Source organism: Triticum aestivum, chromosome 7B (assembly GCF_018294505.1).
Source record: "Triticum aestivum cultivar Chinese Spring chromosome 7B, IWGSC CS RefSeq v2.1, whole genome shotgun sequence".
NCBI classification, from domain to species: domain Eukaryota; kingdom Viridiplantae; phylum Streptophyta; class Magnoliopsida; order Poales; family Poaceae; genus Triticum; species Triticum aestivum.
The window spans coordinates 215,689,549-215,705,525 of record NC_057813.1 but is presented as its reverse complement, the minus strand read 5'-3'; positions in this window follow the sequence as shown (position 1 = coordinate 215,705,525).

The window sequence follows — 15,977 nt, the reverse complement described above, 5'->3', positions numbered from 1 at the left end:
GCTGGATCTTCTGGTAAGGGAGCCGGACAGCTAACCCGCTCGAACTTCTCCAGCCAGACCTGTCAAAGGTAAGGGAGTTTAGATCCCGCATAGAGTCAATCTATGAAAAAACAAGTACCCGGTAATGGGAAAATTAAGCTCACCGCGCTGGCTTGGCGCTTGGCGCAGAATCTGCGATCCTCGGTGACGGGAGGGGAGACCTCGGAGCTCTTTAATAGCACCTTCCAGGCATCCTCGTGCTTTGTGTCGAAGAGCCGGGACAGAGTCTGGTGCTAGGCCGGGTCGAACTCCCATAAGTTGAAAGCCCGTTGTCGGTGTCAAAACCGGCGGATCTCGGGTAGGGGGTCCCAAACTGTGCGTCTAGGCGGATGGTAACAGGAGACAAGGGACACGATGTTTTACCCAGGTTCGGGCCCTCTTGATGGAGGTAAAACCCTATGTCCTGCTTGATTAATATTGATGATGTGTGTTACAAGAGTAGATCTACCACGAGATCAAGGAGGCTAAACCCTAGAAGCTAGCCTATGGTATGATTGTTGTTTGTCCTAAGGACTAAAGCCATCCGGTTTATATAGACACCGGAGAGGGCTAGGGTTACACAGAGTTGGTTACAATGGTAGGAGATCTACATATCCATATCGCCAAGCTTGCCTTCCACGCCAAGGAAAGTCCCATCCGGACACGGGACGAAGTCTTCAATCTTGTATCTTCATAGTCTTGGAGTCCGGCCGATGATGATAGTTCGGCTATCCGGACACCCCCTCATCCAGGACTCCCTCAGTATCCCCCGAACCAGGCTTCAATAACGACGAGTCCGGCGCGTGTTGTCTTCAACGTTTGCAAGGCGGGTTCTCCTTTATGCTCCATGTGTTTGCCGGATAGTGTCTGGTTGCTTCATAAATGTTGCGCTCCTTGGCTTCCACGTCCAATAATGGCCTTCTTCCACGTGTCATACAAATGCGAAAAGCCAGGGTATTCTTACGTTTTACCCCCTAGCTGCGCGAATAAGCTGCCTATAAGAGATGCGAGGATCCAGATCTAAATCACACCATCCTCCTTCCGCAAGTACTCATCGAGGCGCATCTGACAAAAATTCCATTCCAACATGGACAGTCAACGCGGCTCCTCTTCTCGCGCTCCGAGTCCTAAGCCAGGAGATTGGAGGAGATGCTCAGTCCCGCATAGCGAGTTAGTGGCGCTCCAAACAGAGGGATACCTTCCCCCGGCCTTTATGGTTCCGGTTCGAGCCGGACTGGCCACCTACAAGGGCGGGAAGCAGGCGGAGAGTGTCCCCAATCCCTCCAAAGGAGAGCGGGTATGCTTCGTCCCCTACTTGATAAGGGGACTCGGATTTCCTATACATCCGTTTCTCCGAGGGCTCTTGGAGTTCTATGGACTCCAACTTCACCACCTTACGCCTGCCTCTATTTTGCACATCGCGGGCTTTGTAGCTCTTTGCGAGCTATTCTTGGGCATCGAGCCCCATTTTGCGCTGTGGAAGAGGCTGTTTTGCCTCGTACCCCATTCTCACAAGGGCTCGATATATCAAGTGGGCGGAGCCGAAATATGGCGCATCGCCGGGACCGGATATCTGTCCAGAACTCCAAAGAAGGCCTCCGAAGACTGGCCTTCGGAGTGGTTCTATATGGAAGACGCCCCGCTGCCGGATCCAGTTTGGATCGGCCTCCCGGAGTTTAGCAACGCTCCTCTGAAGAAACGCCTGAGTTGGTGCCCGCGGAGTCCTCAACGGAAAGAGGACAGGAGCTTTCACTATCTGATGGGTCGGATACGGCTACTAGCCCATTCCGGACTAACCATGATTGGAGTCATGGACACATACATTATGCGAGGGGTGCAGCCGCTTCAATATAGGGGCCACCCTATGTGGGATTTTAACGGGAAGAATGACGCCACCCGTCATGGTCGCACGGGACCGGGATCGACCGCCAATCTTGTCACATCCCTAGTTCTGGCCTGACCTATGCTTGCTTCCATCTGTGCATCATGTTTAAATTTTTGAAACTTGAACTGAGGAATTCAGAAGCCTCAAAACCCTAAATAAAAGAGGGGCAAAAACCCTAAAATCTCATTCATTGTTCCAAAATGCTCTTCTTAGATGTTTAATATTTTTGGCAAGGGTTTTGATCCAAACCAAAAATAATGAACATTTTAAAAGGATTTATTTTCGGGACTTTGAATTTAAATCATTAGCTATTTGAATTTGAATTATATTCATATAACTAGAATATAATTTCAAATACCCCTGAAATATTTTATGAGCTTCTGGAAAAGTCCATCTAGCCAAATAAAAATATTCAGAGGAGTTTTTGGCATTGTTTGAATTATTTTAATTCAAAACAGTGGCAAAAGAATTAAATAAAAATAAAACAGAACAGAAAATTTTAAAAAGAGCAGAAGACCTACCTGTTGCTCACCTGGCAGCCCAGCCGGCCCAGCTCCTCCAGCGGCCCAGCCCACCGCCACTTTCCCCCCTGTCGTCTTCCTCTCCTCGCACCGAAGCAGCTCGGTGGCAAGCGCCGACGCCGCCCCGGCCACCTCCTGCTTCCCCGGCCCTCCTAGCAACGCCACGACGACGCCCCGTGTCCCCTCGCTCTTTTCCCTCACCCGCTGCATCCCCTCTCCCTCCTCTGTCTCTCTCCCTCGCTCATCCCCGGACGCACCCGAGACCGCTGACGAGCACCACCGGAGCCACCAGCATCCCCACGCCCAGCCAGTTAGGCCACGAGCTCCGCCTTGGATCCGGGAAGCTCTACCATGACGCACGCGACGCCGGGTGCCCTGAAGCCACGCCATCACCGCCATCTTCATCGCCACGGCCGGCGATCGCCGCCGTTCGATTCGCAGCACCGAAGACGCCCCCGAGCCCGCTGACCTACCCTGCCGCATCCCTGTGAGCTCCTGCTCCTTTTCCCCCTTGCTCGCCCCTCCATTCCCGTCCCCTAGCCCCGTCCTCCGACCACGGCCGAGCTTGCCGCCGCCGTGCCATGTCGTTGTCGTGGCCACAGCCGCCCCCGCCCATTTTTGAGCGTGTCTCCGTGCTCACCGAGCTCCCAGGAGCCGAACGCGTCCAGCACCGGCCCCTGCCATGCACCGTAGCTCCTTCTCCCCTCCCAGCCGAACTCCGGTCGCCGCCAAAGCTCGTCGCCGGCGAGATTCTGGCTGCCCCGTGACCACCCGTCTGGTCCATTAGATGCGCGAGTGCAAGAGCTCCTCCCCGGTGCGCTCAGTGCGCTAAACCATCACCCCTAGCTCAAATCCGAGCCGCGCCGCCGTGCGGAATGGTCGCCGCCGGCAATACTCCGGCGACTGCCGACGTGGCACGCTTAATTAGTGTTAATGATCCAACTAATTAACCCCTAGAGCCACTGATAGTGGGACCCACATAATTAGGTTACCGGCTAACCAAAATAGTTAGATTAATTAATAAAATGTGTGGACCCACGCATCAGCATTGACCCACTGACGTGGCCGTTGACCTGGTCCCACCCGTCAGCCACACAAACCAACACTGTGTCACTGACCAGTGGACCCCACTGGTCAGGTTTGACCTGGGACGCCCAGTTGACTCTGCTGACGTCACAGTGACGTGGTGCTGACGCCATAAATCATTTCTGGAATTATTAATATTCTGAAATTCCAGAAAATTGTATAAACCTCAATAAATCATAGAAATTCAACCGTAACTCCAAATTAAATAATTTATATATGAAAAATTATCAGAAAAATTCAAGGAATCCATCTGTACCATTTTAATGCATGTTAGAACAACTTATAGCTGCTGTTTAGCACAAATCAATTAAATGGCATTTGAATAATCACATATGGAGTTTGAATTTGAATCATGTATTCAAACCAACTTCATTTAAATCATAGCTAAGTGCATTAGCCCAAAACACATTCATATTGCCATGTCAGAGCATGCATCATATTGTGCATTGCATTGATCGTGTTTCTTCCTTGTTTGCCGGTGTTTGTCCCCTCTCGCTAGACGTGGTTCCGGCGATGACTTCGATGACACCGATGAAGAACTATGTTATCTTCAGAAGTGCCAGGCAAGCAAAACCCCCCTTGTTCATTCCGATAAAATCCCACTCTCCCGCTCCTGCTCTCTTTTACCGCATTAGGACAACAACGACATATTTGCTACTTGCTGCGGTAGCTGAACCCCTTTATCCTTTGCATGACCTGTCATTGCCACAGTAAATAGATGAAACCCACTAGCATGAGTAGGAGTTGTTTGAGCCCTGATGTGCCTACTCATTCATGTTTGTTTGTCATGCCTGCTACTGCTTAGAGTTGAGTCAGGTCTGATTCATCGGGGATGAATCAGAGGTGTGTGAACATGTCCTACTGTGTGTGAGCTAAGTGTGTGAACACGTTTTTGGTAAAGGTAGCGGTGAGAGGCCATGTAGGAGTACATGGTGGGTTGTCTCATTGCAGCCGTCCTCAGGAACTGAGTTCTGTGTTTGTGATTCATGAACAGCTACTACCACACATTGGGATCCTTAATTGACTCTCTTGACTTATTAATCAACATGATCTCTGTCCAGGAGTTGCAACTAGTTTCTGGTGTTTGTAGGTAGTGTTAGTAGTCTACCAAGTGGCACCCGGTACAGGTGGGCTTGGGACAGACTAGGCACAGTGGCACGGTGTACCAAGTGGCACCCGGATGGTGGGCTTGGGAACCCTGCTCACATCGTTTGGGGCCGTGAGCGACACCCCGGCCGGATCTCCTTGCGGATGGAACCCGAATAGGCGATAAACCTGGACTAGAGACTTGTTCGGTTAGTCAGGTCGTGGCCGACTCCCTCGCCCGGCTTCCGCTTGAAGGTTGCCGAGGTACATGACGTGTACAGGGCGATAAGTGGCGGGAGCGTGTGTGAAGAAGTACACCCCTGCAGGGTTATCATTATCTATTCGAATAGCCGGATTCCTCGGATATGGAAACTTGGACCCCTTGCATAGTTCATAGACAAGTGAAAGTGGATACTCTAAAATACGCAAGATAAGCGTGAGTGCTATGGATGGCGTTCTCGTAGGGAGACGGGAGCGGATCCATAGTGGTGTATTGATATGGTGAATATGTGGACTCGTGTGCGCCACCTCAAAAGAGCTACTTACAGTCGTAGTTCAGGTTAGCCACCGAGTCAAAGCTGGCTTGCTGCAGTTAAACCCCACCATCCCCTTTGTTGATAATGATGCATATGTAGATAGATCTAATGTAAGTCTTGCTGGGTACATTTGTACTCACGTTTGCCTATTTTATGTTTTTGCAGAGAGACTTCAGTCTCACTAGTAGTTCCGCTTGGACTTCGACGTTTAGCTTGTTACCTCAGCTACGATCTTGTGCCCTCGGCAGGATCTGGTAGATAGTCAGGCTTCTCAGCCCTTTTCATTTATAGTTGTCTGTACTCAGACATGTTAAGCTTCCGCATGTGCTTTGACTTGTATGCTCTGATTGTTGGGTCATGAGGCCCATGTTTGTAATATCTCGCTCCTCGGAGCCTATTGAATAAATACTTGAGTCGTAGAGTCATGTTGTGATGCCATGTTGTATTTGCACATATCGGGCATATTGTGTGTATGTTATTGAAATGCTTGGTATGTGTGGGATCTGACTATCTAGTTGTTTATCCTTAGTAGCCTCTCTTACCGGGAAATGTCTCCTAGTGTTTCCACTGAGCCATGGTAGCTTGCTACTGCTCCGGAACACTTAGGCTGGCCGGCATGTGTCCTTCTTCGTTCCTGTGTCTGTCCCTTCGGGGAAATGTCACACGATGAATACCGGAGTCCTGTTAGCCCGCTACAGCCCGGTTCACCGAAGTCCTGCTAGCCCAGTGCTACAGCCTGGATTCACTCGCTGATGACCGACACGTTCATTGCTGGGTCATGGATGCCTGTCCCTGTAAGTTAGTGCCACTTTGGGTTCACGACTAGCCATGTCAGCCCGGGTTCTTTGTCATATGGATGCTAGCGACACTATCATATACGTGAGCCAAAAGGCGCAAACGGTCCCGGGCCAGGTAAGGTGGCACCCGTGGGAATACCGTGCGTGAGGCCGCAAAGTGATATGATGTGTTACATGCTAGATCGGTGTGACTTAGGATCAGGGTCCTGACAGCGTTGGTATCAGAGCTTGACTGCCTGTAGGATTACCAAGCCAAACTGGTCGAAGTTGAGTCTAGAAATTCTTTAGTTATATAAGGGAATTGATTGTGGGATGGAACGTAAGGCTCTTTTTACTCCTTATACCTTATGCCCTTCTGATCTGAGTCATCTTATCTTTCCTACGGGGTTAAGGAACTAGGCTATCTCTTCTTTCTATCAGGATCACGTGTTACTAATCCGTAGACTTATAGATTGTTGGATTTAAGTCTCAGTTCAGTTCCTACTATTTCTGTATGTTAATTGTTGATCTCCAAACCTTGATATTGTGCTTCTGAGTGGTTATGCCACCCTTTTGTGAATGTCTCAGATCTTTTCTGAGCATTTACAGCCGTTATGCTGTCCGAGTCATCCCAGGTTTCTAAATAGTCTGAAGCAATTTGCAAATTCCTTCCTCCTGTTTCGATGTTCCTTTGGGCCAGATTAACCACACTAATCGGTGAGTTGAGGTACTTTATTGCCTTGACATATATGTTGGAGCTGGTATTATGACCCTAGGTGTCTTAGGGGATCATCTAGTAATTTAGCCATGATTTGTTCCCAGTGTGATGATTCTGGCCATCATTCTCGTAAGCATCCCGTGATGCCACTTAGTAGTAGGTATTCTACTCCTGGGTTTTGAACCCGAGATTCACCCTACTTGCTTCATGTTGATAGGGTTTGCTCGTTCCTTTAGGTTATTAGCAACCTTTGCAATAGTCCTCGAGGTCCGTGGTATATCGTTCTTCCAAATACCATGAACCATTCTTGGCAGGAGTTCTTTTGAACTGAACGATCACAACCAGAGTGCTCTTGATGAGTTCTCCTTTATATATTGTGGCTCTGCCAGTTCTACCTTTCTGCATGGGTTATCCGGAAGAATTATGTTGAACCTGGTTCGACATACTAATCTACGCATCCACAACTCAAAAAGTTATATGTTCCTTTGGGTTGTCCCGCTCTAGTTGTCTACTGACCTTCGTCTATCAATTGATAGTCAAGAGTATGCGTGCGTTCGTTTATCGATGCCTATTACTCTTGTGGTCCGTCAAGCCATTCTATCGCGGAATGACTAGGAGAAACAAACTCCAGTACCTCTTCCATATCCAGGGTTGGGTCAAAGAAGTTGTGCTTCGCAGATCAAATTGCTAATTCAGCTTTTGTTCTGCTCTACCTTGGAGTATTACCATCTTTTTATCGGGAATGTTATAGGAATTGTGATGTGTGAAATTAGTACCCCTAGCAGCTAGTTGCTTGGTAGTAAATGGACAATATTCTCATTCTTAGCATGTTGGTTATTGAATCACCATTCTAAGATAGATTGTGCTACCTAGTCCTTATTTCGGTGCACCCTTCGATTGATGAGTTAGGATCTTGTCAAGTCCTCACTCATTTGATCATATCGTCTTGCCTCAAAAGCGAGATTGTTCTCGAGCTTAGTAACATACCGGTGGTTCGTGATTTTCCGAATATCTTCTCGGAAGTATTACCAGGTTGTCCCCTGACTGTTATGTTGAGCTCGTGATCAAGTTGGTTTCTTGTGAACCACCCTCTCTCCAAGAATCGGTGTTGGATACCCTGAGCTAGTTGGTTAAGCTGAACAGCAACTTGGAGAGTTGGAAGATAAAAGCTTGTCTGACTTAGTTCATGTTAAGGGATATCTTTCCGTGTATGTGTGTATGTTGAAGAAAGATGATATCTTCATCGATTGGTCCCTGTGATCAGTTGTTGGACCTATTATCTTATAAAAACTTTGATTTGAGTATGGGCTATTGTCAAATCAAATCAGAACCAACGATGTTCGTAATGGTGTCTTACTCATGGTTATCCCTCGAGCATACACCATTACATCTTTTGGGTCTGACCAATGCTATGTCCTTGTTCACATAATTATGGAATTCCATTTATATGGTCATCCCGATGAATTGTTGTTAAGCCATCAGCAACATATTTAACCTCTCCATAATTGTGTTGAACATCCAGCTAGTATTGGAAACTTTCTAAGCATTATCTTCATGACCTGCTCATGGAGCATATGTCCGGATGACAGATGTGACTTTCTCTAATTCACGTGCACTTGGTGTAAGTTGCCGCCGTGTATCCGAGAAAGATTGTTTTAGCTTCCTTGGAATCATCCCAAGTCAGTCATGCATGTGTGAAGTATACATTGGATTGTGAGATTAGCTACCTCCATTCTATATGTGTCCCGAGCACACCAAGCCACTGATTGATTTGTTCAAGGAGAAGAAGTTCCTTCTTAAGAGTATACCTTATGCAAGGACTTCGATATCCTCGATGATGGTTTTCCCCCGGAACTCGGTAGTGTTTTATTATAAGACTACCATGTGTTCATGTTTGTCTGTGACAGCATGTTCACACGTGTGTAGCAGAACCAGCTCATGTTTTGGAGTTTGCTATCGTAGTTCATTTCCCGAGAATCTTGCAACGTCATCTCGTCGATTTGTGTTGCAAACTTTCGTTTTTCTTCCTAGACTCGATGAGTCTGGAATATCCTGACACCAATCAGATCTGAATCTCAGGCAGATATGATGGTTGGAACATTTCCCAAGAACTATAATATTGGTCCCTCGATAACCGGTTAAGTGGATGTCGTGGCCAACACACCCAGCCGGAAGACCTATTATTGTAGTATCTTGTTTGAGGAAGTTGGCCACCTCCCCATAAGGATTTCGTAGGATTTACCTCCGTAACTGTTCCTTATGGATTCTATTGCTCCCGAAGTCCGACCTTTACTTGATGTTCTAGTTATCAAACCATATCTATGAATGGGATACACTAGCACGTCAAGGAGAACATTAGAAGCCAAGTGCTAAATGTCTCTCGGTCGATCATCTAGATTTTTGTCTCCTTGGCTCTGCCAAGGGTGAAATCTGAGAAAGTGTTATCTTCCTTGCATCTGCATCATCCATCATCATTCATCATGGTAGCAAGTTGTGTTGCCAGGATCCTTGACACGGATGTTGGTAAAACCTTGATGACTATGGAAATGCTCAAGTTCTTGAGGGCACGTATAAGCTCTAGGTGTTATCAGCGACACTAACTGGGATTGCCCCAGATTTCCTCGGTTATGCTATAACCATTCCAATAGTGGAATAACTCTCTATTGTTGAGCCTCTCCCCAATTACTAGAATCATTCCCATCATTTGCATTTTGTTCCCAGCTTGCACCGCCAATGTGCCATTCTACCATGGGTCTCTTCCATTTCCGGTGATAAGCAAATTCATCCATTACGTTGTCTTCAACAAGGTAATCCACATCATCCAAGTCTGAGTATGCCATTCTATCGAACCCCTCCAAACGATCGCTCGAGGATTGCCTTAGGCTGGTATAAAGAGTTTCAATGATCTTTGAATCAAAGGTAATTCTTTTTGCCACTTAAGGGGATATTTCTACGAGTCACCTTCCCTAAGGTGCATCGTTATGGTATCATGGCAACTCAACTCCTCGCTACGTTGGCAACCATTCACCACTCTTTTAAGCGCGGAATTGTTGTCTACCTAGTGAACCCTCATCAATTGTTCCACTCCATCCCTCTAGATGTGTGTCTTGTGCCTCAGCTCGAGTGATGTTGCTATGTCTCATCCCATGAGTTAATTCTGAGTTGTTCGACCTTCGAGAAGATTGATCCTTCTAGAGTTCCCTTCTCCTCTCGTTGTCATGTTGGTTGGAGTTCTCGGAACAAAACATCAAGATAATGATGGTGAACGAATCCATGTTCATTTGAAGTGTAACTGGATCGTGAAGATTGTGCTAGTTTGCGTTCCCCCTTCACCTTACCCTACGCTTGAATCTCGGGACGAGATTTTTGTTTAGTGGGGGTGAGTTGTCATATCCCTAGTTCTGGCCTGACCTATGCTTGCTTCCATCTGTGCATCATGTTTAAATTTTTGAAACTTGAACTGAGGAATTCAGAAGCCTCAAAACCCTAAATAAAAGAGGGGCAAAAACCCTAAAATCTCATTCATTGTTCCAAAATGCTCTTCTTAGATGTTTAATATTTTTGGCAAGGGTTTTGATCCAAACCAAAAATAATGAACATTTTAAAAGGATTTATTTTTGGGAATTTGAATTTAAATCTTTAGCTATTTGAATTTGAATTATATTCATATAACTAGAATATAATTTCAAATACCCCTGAAATATTTTATGAGCTTTTGGAAAAGTCCATCTAGGCAAATAAAAATATTCAGAGGAGTTTTTGGCATTGTTTGAATTATTTTAATTCAAAACAGTGGCAAAAGAATTAAATAAAAATAAAACAGAACATAAAATTTGAAAAAGAGCAGAAGACCTACCTGTTGCTCACCTGGCAGCCCAGCCGGCCCAGCTCCTCCAGCGGCCCAGCCCACCGCCGCTTTCCCCCCCCCTGTCGTCTTCCTCCCCTCGCACCGAAGCAGCTCGGTGGCAAGCGCCGACGCCGCCCCGGCCACCTCCTGCTTCCCCGGCCCTCCTAGCAACGCCATGAAGACGCCCCGTGTCCCCTCGCTCTTTTCCCTCACCCGCTGCATCCCCTCTCCCTCCTCTATCTCTCTCCCTCGCTCATCCCCGGACGCACCCGAGACCGCTGACGAGCACCACCGGAGCCACCAGCATCCCCACGCCCAGCCAGTTAGGCCACGAGCTCCGCCTTGGATCCGAGAATCTCTACCACGACGCACGCGACGCCGGGTGCCCTGAAGCCACGCCATCACCGCCATCTTCATCGCCACGGCCGGCGATCGCCGCCGTTCGATTCACAGCACCGAAGACGCCCCCGAGCCCGCTGACCTACCCTGCCGCATCCCTGTGAGCTCCTGCTCCTTTTCCCCCTTGCTCGCCCCTCCATTCCCGTCCCCTAGCCCCGTCCTCCGACCACGGCCGAGCTTGCCGCCGCCGTGCCATGTCGTTGTCGTGGCCACAGCCGCCCCCGCCCATTTTTGAGCGTGTCTCCGTGCTCACCGAGCTCCCAGGAGCCGAACGCGTCCAGCACCGGCCCCTGCCATGCACCATAGCTCCTTCTCCCCTCCCAGCCGAACTCCGGTCGCCGCCAAAGCTCGTCGCCGGCGAGATTCCGGCTGCCCCGTGACCACCCGTCTGGTCCATTAGATGCGCGAGTGCAAGAGCTCCTCCCCGGTGCGCTCAGCGCACCAAACCATCGCCCCTAGCTCAAATTCGAGCCGCGCCGCCGTGCGGAATGGTCGCCGCCGGCGATACTCCGGCGACTGCCGACGTGGCACGCTTAATTAGTGTTAATGATCCAACTAATTAACCCCTAGAGCCACTGACAGTGGGACCCACATAATTAGGTTACCGGCTAACCAAAATAGTTAGATTAATTAATAAAATGTGTGGACCCACACGTCAGCATTGACCCGCTGACGTGGCCGTTGACCTGGTCCCACCCGTCAGCCACACAAACCAACACTGTGTCACTGACCAGTGGACCCCACTGGTCAGGTTTGACCTAGGATGCCCAGTTGACTCTGCTGACGTCACAGTGACGTGGTGCTGACGCCATAAATCATTTCTGGAATTATTAATATTCTGAAATTCCAGAAAATTGTATAAACCTCAATAAATCATAGAAATTCAACCGTAACTCCAAATTAAATAATTTATATATGAAAAATTATCAGAAAAATTCAAGGAATCCATCTGTACCATTTTCATGCATGTTAGAACAACTTATAGCTGCTGTTTAGCACAAATCAATTAAATGGCATTTGAATAATCACATATGGAGTTTGAATTTGAATCATGTATTCAAACCAACTTCATTTAAATCATAGCTAAGTGCATTAGCCCAAAACACATTCATATTGCCATGTCAGAGCATGCATCATATTGTGCATTGCATTGATCGTGTTTCTTCCTTGTTTGCCGGTGTTTGTCCCCTCTCGCTAGACGTGGTTCCGGCGATGACTTCGATGACACCGATGAAGAACTATGTTATCTTCAGAAGTGCCAGGCAAGCAAAACCCCCCTTGTTCATTCCGATAAAATCCCACTCTCCCGCTCCTGCTCTCTTTTACTGCATTAGGACAACAACGACATATTTGCTACTTGCTGCGGTAGCTAAACCCCTTTATCCTTTGCATGACCTATCATTGCCACAGTAAATAGATGAAACCCACTAGCATGAGTAGGAGTTGTTTGAGCCCTGATGTGCCTACTCATTCATGTTTGTTTGTCATGCCTGCTACTGCTTAGAGTTGAGTCAGGTCTGATTCATCGGGGATGAATCAGAGGTGTGTGAACATGTCCTACTGTGTGTGAGCTAAGTGTGTGAACACGTTTTTGGTAAAGGTAGCGGTGAGAGGCCATGTAGGAGTACATGGTGGGTTGTCTCATTGCAGCCGTCCTCAGGAACTGAGTTCTGTGTTTGTGATCCATGAACAGCTACTACCACACATTGGGATCCTTAATTGACTCTCTCGAGTTATTAATCAACATGATCTCTGTCCAGGAGTTGCAACTAGTTTCTGGTGTTTGTAGGTAGTGTTAGTAGTCTACCAAGTGGCACCCGGTACAGGTGGGCTTGGGACAGACTAGGCACAGTGGCACGATGTACCAAGTGGCACCCGGATGGTGGGCTTGGGAACCCTGCTCACATCGTTTGGGGCCATGAGCGACACCCCGGCCGGATCTCCTTGCGGATGGAACCCGAATAGGCGATAAACCTGGACTAGAGACTTGTTCGGTTAGTCAGGTCGTGGCCGACTCCCTCGCCCGGCTTCCGCTTGAAGGTTGCCGAGGTACATGACGTGTACAGGGCGATAAGTGGCGGGAGCGTGTGTGAAGAAGTACACCCCTGCAGGGTTATCATTATCTATTCGAATAGCCGGATTCCTCGGATATGGAAACTTGGACCCCTTGCATAGTTCATAGACAAGTGAAAGTGGATACTCTAAAATACGCAAGATAAGAGTGAGTGATATGGATGGCGTTCTCGTAGGGAGACGGGAGCGGATCCATAGTGGTGTATTGATATGGTGAATATGTGGACTCGTGTGCGCCACCTCAAAAGAGCTACTTACAGTCATAGTTCAGGTTAGCCACCGAGTCAAAGCTGGCTTGCTGCAGTTAAACCCCACCATCCCCTTTGTTGATAATGATGCATATGTAGATAGATCTGATGTAAGTCTTGCTGGGTACATTTGTACTCACGTTTGCCTATTTTATGTTTTTGCAGAGAGACTTCAGTCTCACTAGTAGTTCCGCCTGGACTTTGACGTTTAGCTTGTTACCTCAGCTACGATATTGTGCCCTCGGCAGGATCTGGTAGATAGTCAGGCTTCTCAGCCCTTTTCATTTATAGTTGTCGGTACTCAGACATGTTAAGCTTCCGCATGTGCTTTGACTTGTATGCTCTGATTGTTGGGTCATGAGGCCCATGTTTGTAATATCTCGCTCCTCGGAGCCTATTGAATAAATACTTGAGTCGTAGAGTCATGTTGTGATGCCATGTTGTATTTGCACATATCGGGCATATTGTGTGTATGTTATTGAAATGCTTGGTATGTGTGGGATCTGACTATCTAGTTGTTTATCCTTAGTAGCCTCTCTTACCAGGAAATGTCTCCTAGTGTTTCCACTGAGCCATGGTAGCTTACTACTGCTCCGGAACACTTAGGCTGGCCGGCATGTGTCCTTCTTTGTTCCTGTGTCTGTCCCTTCGGGGAAATGTCACGCGATGAATACCGGAGTCCTGTTAGCCCGCTACAGCCCGGTTCACCGGAGTCCTGCTAGCCCAGTGCTACAGCCTGGATTCACTCGCTGATGACCGACACGTTCGTTGCTGGGTCATGGATGCCTGTCCCTGTAAGTTAGTGCCACTTTGGGTTCACGACTAGCCATGTCAGCCCGGGTTCTTTGTCATATGGATGCTAGCGACACTATCATATACGTGAGCCAAAAGGCGCAAACGGTCCCGGGCCAGGTAAGGTGGCACCCGTGGGAATACCGTGCGTGAGGCCGCAAAGTGATATGATGTGTTACATGCTAGATCGGTGTGACTTAGGATCGGGATCCTGATAAATCTGGTAAAGATCCTGTCCGGCTTGTACTAGGGGGAGGAGGAGGACTTCCTCTGCACGAGTCCATTTAATGGATTCTCCATGAATAACCCTCGAAGCTGGGTAAGCGGATGCTTAAATATCTGATCCGCGCTTTCAAAGATAAGTGTCTTACCTTATGGTTTCGATGCAGGAACTACGCCGGGACGTGGAGGGCATAAAAAGCCTGGCTCCACAACCCGAGGATCCGGGGAGATCCCTTGATCCGGCCTCCGAAGAGGATCCGGCCACTAAGGTCGATTTGATTGACAGGGTGTTCCACCAGCTCAGCATAGATAATGATTTAGTCGCCATTACGGCTGACTACCCCGGTTTGTGTCCGGCTTGCCAGGTGAGTACGACCGAAGTCCTGACACCATTAATTTTGTAGTGCTTATTTCTGACCACCGTGCACCAATGGTGTTTGGCTGGAGCTGCCTTCACGGCAGGAAGCCGAGCCCGCGGCGGCTGACCAACCGAGGTCAGTGCGGCCTAGCAGGCGGAAGAGGAGTGCGGCGCGAATCGAAACATCACCGCAAAGGTACGGGGCACCATTGTACTTTAAGGGAAAGACTCCTAGGAGGCATATTAATGCTCGTGATTCTTCCAGGAGAAAAAGCGCTCGCCGGACTGAGTCCGGAGAGGGTGCCCACCAAGCCTCTGCCAGCCAGGCTCCACCGCCTGGTCCGGAAGTGGAAGCGAGCGCAAGGCGTCAGCCGGATGCTCCTCCAACAGAGGACGCCGATAGATTGTTCGCCACCAGATCTGAGGTGGAGAGCGCCATGAATCATAGGCGCCGTCGAACAGTTCTTCATGACGCGTGTTTCTCCCCTGAGGCGTTAAATGCCTTTAATGCGGGAGACGCGCACCTCCGTGCTGCTCAAGATGGTTTAGCCAAAGCCACGGAGCAGTATGTAAAGGACATACGGGTAAGGAATTTTAATGGCTATACATGCCAGTAGCCCCCGAGACTTAAAATAGTTAAACTAACTGATTTAAGGATCATTTGTTATGCAGGATCTTACTGAGAAGAATACCCACCTATCTCAGGAGCTTCAAGAGTGCAAGGCCCAACTTGAGGCCGCACTAGCCGTGCCGGGGTAGCCACGAAGACCCCCTCTGGTAATTCATATTTTGTAAAGAGAAGTAGTTTATGAAGTGTGGCGTGTGTGTATAGTCTGACAATAGTATTGCAGATGGTGCCGGACTAGATCCGGACAAGCAACAGCTGTTGTGCTAGGTGAAGGCCGACGAGAGGGCGCTTATGAGGGTGCAGCAGGAGAGGAACAAACTCCAAGATGCCAACACCCAGCTGGTCGAAGAACTAAAAGATGTTCGGGTCCAGCTGTCGAACTCCGTAAAGGAGAATCGGCGGCTTCGTCGCGGCATTTATAGTAAGTGCTTAAGCAAATTCTTTTGAAAAGAAGAGTTCGGCGAGGAAGTCGATTGACAGAAATATGTCTGTAGGTGTGCTCACGGGTCGTCCTGTGGAGGAGATGCCTGGTTCCGCGGGAGACCCTCTTTCCGAGCTGCTGCAACTGCACGAACGTGTTCGGCAGGCGATGAGCGGCGTCGTTCAGGCCTTATCGCGGTCCGTCTCCCTACCCGAGGGTCTTGGAGGGCTTGCTGAGAAGCTTCAGGGAGTACAGCAGCGGCTCCGTTTGTGGAAGATATCAGCCTGCCGTCAAGGCGCCAGGGAAGCCTGGGCCATGGTGAAGACGCGGTACCCGAAGGCTGACCCAAACCACATGGCCGAG